This window comes from Syngnathoides biaculeatus, chromosome 20 (genome assembly GCF_019802595.1).
Source record: "Syngnathoides biaculeatus isolate LvHL_M chromosome 20, ASM1980259v1, whole genome shotgun sequence".
Lineage (NCBI taxonomy): Eukaryota > Metazoa > Chordata > Actinopteri > Syngnathiformes > Syngnathidae > Syngnathoides > Syngnathoides biaculeatus.
This window is the reverse complement of record NC_084659.1, coordinates 1,160,880-1,165,810: the sequence shown is the minus strand read 5'-3', so window position 1 is coordinate 1,165,810 and position 4,931 is coordinate 1,160,880.

Below are 4,931 nucleotides of genomic sequence, written 5' to 3'. Positions count from 1 at the left end.
ACAAATACTTGTTATGCATTTAAGTATAATTTTGAAAAAGCTAATAAAATCAGAAAAATATTGTTTCATTTTCAGGTAGATCATTTTCAAGCATTGAATGAGGTGCCTTTGAAAGTTTGGGTTATCACACTGTACTTGTAAGGCAGGCCTCAGTGAAGTTTGTTCACGTTACAGCAGTTTTGTTTGCCATGGAAGGTTATGGCAAACTCAAGAGACAGTACAACATGTACACAAACAAGTTGCTGGCTCATGACGAGATCCAGCATCAATCAGAGCAAATATCCAGTTTGAGAAACTGGGAGCTAATGATTTTACCAGACCACATCAGAAGATAAAGTCCAAGAAACCAAATATCATTAAGAAAATCTCTTCCTCCAACACCAACTGAACAACAACTGCTAGAGAAACACTATAGGACATGGCCAGTGGTGTAATTAGTGCTTGAAAACTGTAGGCTGTGTAGCCCTTTTAATATTTAGTCTAACACTCTCCCAACTAAACTATTTCAGCATTGTGTCTTCGGGACCATTTCCTGGTTGCAACTCATTCAATGGGCCTAAATATCATTGGACACAACCAGAGATGAAATAACAACAAAAGGAAATCTGCTAAAAACTTTCCATCACAGGGCAAGGTATTATGTGCAATCACAACAATATGAGAAGTGGGGTTAGTCAGGACACGCAGATCTTCATTCTCACATTTACCTGGTTGCAACTCTTTAAAAAAAAAAAACTGTACATAAACACCGCAAAACACAACTAAATGTTTAATAAGTGCCAAAAAAACACACAATTCTGTACTAAATGCTGAAACCAGGGACCTTTAGATCTTCAGTGTAACACTCTCCCAACGGAGCTATTTCAGCTCTGTGGGTTATGAACCGTTGCGTGGTTGCAACTCATTAGTTAAGAAAAGAGCTCTGGGGACTGAGGCAGTTGACATTTGAAGGAAAAGTGCTAAGTATAAAAGCGGTTGTTTTACCTTTTCTTTTATTATTTGGTTCTGTTTTACCCCAACAACCATTGGGCTTTTAGATCAGTTTTCTACCGTATTCATTTTTGTTGTTGTTGTTGTTGTGTCAGATTACAAAAAATATTGTAAAAAGTGACACACAGAATATATTCAAAGGAAGTTTTATTATTTCATATTGACACAATATTTGGTCAAATGTTTTTTCTGTCATTCATAGTATTTCCCAAGATCCACAAAAAAACCATATTGCATTACTCAAGATACAGTTGCTTTTTACTGTTTTTATGTTCACACAAACCATTATTCGTTCCAATGTCTGAAGTCTACAATACTTTATGAAGCTTCATCTCACCATCACTACTTTTCACAGTGTCTGCGCAGGAGACTTGAATTACAGACGTTGGCACACAAAGAAACAACAGGAAGCACAACTAGAGGTTACAGAAATGAAGATGCTGAGGTTCTCGCTTGGAGTGAACAGGTTGGATAGGATTAGAAACAAGCTCACTAGAGGGACAGCCAAAGTTGGATGTTTTGGATACAACGTGAGAGAGAGCAGACTTCGATGGTGAGGACATGTTCAGAGGCGAGAAAGTGAGTATATTGGTAGAAGGATGCTGAGGATGGAGCTCCCAGGCAAAAGAGCGAGAGGAAGACCAAAGAGAAGGTTTATGGATGTGGTGAGGGAGAACATGAAAACGGTGGGTGTGAGAGAGGAGGATGCACGAGATAAGCTTAGATGGAAAAAGATGACACGCTGTGGTGACCCCTAACAGGACAAGCCGAAAGGAAAAGAAGAAGAAGATTTAAACAACAATAAAACATTTAAAATGGGCTTCTCACACACAGTTTTGAACCGGAGTCCGATTACCTAGGAGACACACACAATCACTGTTAAACTGTGGAGATTCCTAATTGACTCAAGATGTTTGATGTGCTCAACATCCCATACACAACAGCTCCTGGAAAAAAAAAAAGTTTCCAATTAGTCGAAGACCATCTGTTCCCAGGAAACCAGTGCAAAAGCCTACTCGTTAGTATAGTGGACAGTATTTCCGCCTGTCACGAGGAAGACCAGGGTTCAACTCCCTGATGGCCATTTCACTAATATGTTGTTCTGCTTTTTGTGGGGCCCTTCTTCGCAGAAAACAAGCCTAGCTGCTTTGTTTCCAAACAGGGACCTCACATGTATGCGCCGAGTATCACAACTCCAGTTCTACACAACTGAAATGGACTTTTCCGACTGGTGATCTTCAGCTCCGCCACACTTAGCTACAGTCCCCGCAAAACTTTTTCTATAGAATTCTATAGAATTTCTACAGAACAATAGAATTTTAATAGAAATTCTGTTGGACTTGGGTCCTAAAGTTCTATAGTCTTTAGAAATTCTTTTGAAATGTTCTATAGAAATTTTTTTAGCAGGGGTTGCCATGCCTCACAATCTTCCAAAATGGCGACTGAACAGAACAGGTTTGATGTGGATTCTCTATCGCGTATTACCGGTAACATTGAGGTATGTTTTTTCCCAATAGCGTTCTACGTAGAGGTCTCAACTATTTCATTTGCCAGGGCTGAACCGGCAGGACCATGACATCATGGTACTAATTAATTGCCATCACAGTACGAATTCGAATCTATAGCATTGAATTTTTTTAACATTGAAATCCAATGTTACAAATTCAACGTATATATATATTATACAGTGAAGAAAATAAGTATTTGAACACCCTGCTATATTGCAAGCTCTCCCACTTCAATATCATGGAGGGGTCTGAAATTTTCATTGTAGGTATATGTCCACTGTGAGAGACATAATTTCATAACAACAATCCAGAAATCACAATGTATGATTCTTTAATTATTTATTTGTGTGATACAGCTGCAAATAAGTATTTGAACACCTGAGAAAACCAATGTTATTATTTGGTACAGTAGCCTTTGTTTGCAATAACAGAGGTCAAACATTTTCTGTAGTTGTTCACAGGGTTTGCACACACTGCACGAGGGATTTTGGCCCACTCCACCACACAGATATTTTCTAGATCGACAGGTTTCTGGGCTGTTGCTGAGAAACACAGAGTTTCAGTTCCCTCCAAATATTTTCTGTTGGGTTTAGGTTTGGAGACTGGTAAGGCTTTGCCTGAACCTTGATATGCTTCTTACAGACCAACTCCTTGGTTTTCCTGGCTGTGTGCTTCGGGTCATTGTCATGTTGAAAGCCCCAGCCACGACCCATCCACAATGCTCTGACTGAAGGAAAGAGGTTGTTCCTCAAAACCTCACAATACATGGCCGTGGTCATCCTCTCCTGAATACAGTGCAGTCGTTCTGTCCCATGTACAGAAAAACACCCCAAAGCATGATGCTACCACCCCCATGCTTCACGGTAGGGATGGTGTTCTTGGGATGGAACTCATCATTCGTCTTCCTCCAAACACAGTTAGTGGAATTATGACCAAAAAGTTCCATTTTGGTCTCATCTGACCACAAAACCTTCTCCCATGAGTCCTCTGTATCATCCAAATGGTCATTGGCAAACTTAAGACGAGCCTTGACATCTGCTGGTTTAAGCAGGGGAACCTTTCGTGCCATGCATGATTTCAAACCTTGACGTCTTAGTGTATTACCAACAGTCACCTTGGAAATGGTGGTCCCACCTCTTTTCATGTCACTGACCAAGTCCTGTCGTGTAGTTCTGGGCTGATTTCTCATCTTTCTAAGGATCATTGAGACCGAACGAGGTGGTATCTTGCGTGGGGTTCAACTCCCATTGAGATTGACCGTCATGTTTAGCTTCTTCCATTTTCTAATGATTGCTCCAACAGTGGACCTTTTGTCACCAAGCTGCTTGGCAATTTCTCTCTAACCCTTTTCAGCCTTGTGGAGTTGTACAGTTTGGTCTCTGGCGTCTTTGGACAGCTCTTTGGCTTTGGCCATGTTACAAGTTTGAGTCTTACTGATTGTATGGGGTGGACAGGTGTCTTTATCCAGCTAACGACCTCACACAGGTACATCTGATTCAGGATAATACATGGAGTAGATGTGGACTTTTAAATGCGGACTAACAGCTCTTTGAGGGTCCGAATTTTTAGCTGATAGACAGGTGTTCAAATACTAATTTGCAGCTATATCCCACAAATAAATCATACATTGTGATTTCTGGGTTGGTCTGTATGTACGTATTAAGTACTTCAAGCAGTGATCAAAGGAGCCAATGGGTGCACGAGGAATTGCACAATATGCTTTTTTGATGGATGTATAAGAATGATCTCGGATGTTATTTGCCCTCGATGGATATTTAATGTGCTGCTTATATTTGGGGAGTTTGAGGTTAGGTTTAGCTGTGTTAAAATCTCCTCGGATAATGAGCAGCGAATTTGGGTGTTTTTTTTTCTCAACCTTGTTTATCTGCTCAATGAGTTTTAGCAGTGCTGCGTTCATGCTAGCTTGAAGCGGAACATTAACACCGACTAAGATGAAATAACTCACGCTGTGAATAAAACGGCTTACAGTTCAAAAACCAGCAACTCTACTTGTCTTGGGTGCCGATCATATACCCTATAATTGATTTTATGGAATGGTGTGATGTTGTGCTATAATAGGAACAGGATGTGGAAGTGCACTTATATTTTGAAAGCCAGCACTTTCTCTGTCATTTATTCTTTTTCGTTCTTTTCAACGTTATTGTGTGTTTAAAAATGTTCATTGTAGGAGGGAAAATGCCATTGAATTGTTGGTGAAAGATCTTAGAAACAGGAATTAGGCTGCATGCTTTATTTTGAAGCCACACTGATAGTGTGATGGGAAGAAATACTTCCTCTTGTTTGTGAGATTCCTGGTGGATGGTACACATTTTGTTCTCCTCCACATGTTATCATTGTTTTGTTGTAGAATGTGAATATGAATTATTTTAAAACATTTGCAAAGTGGGTGTAGTCACAGAGGCCCGGTGTTGA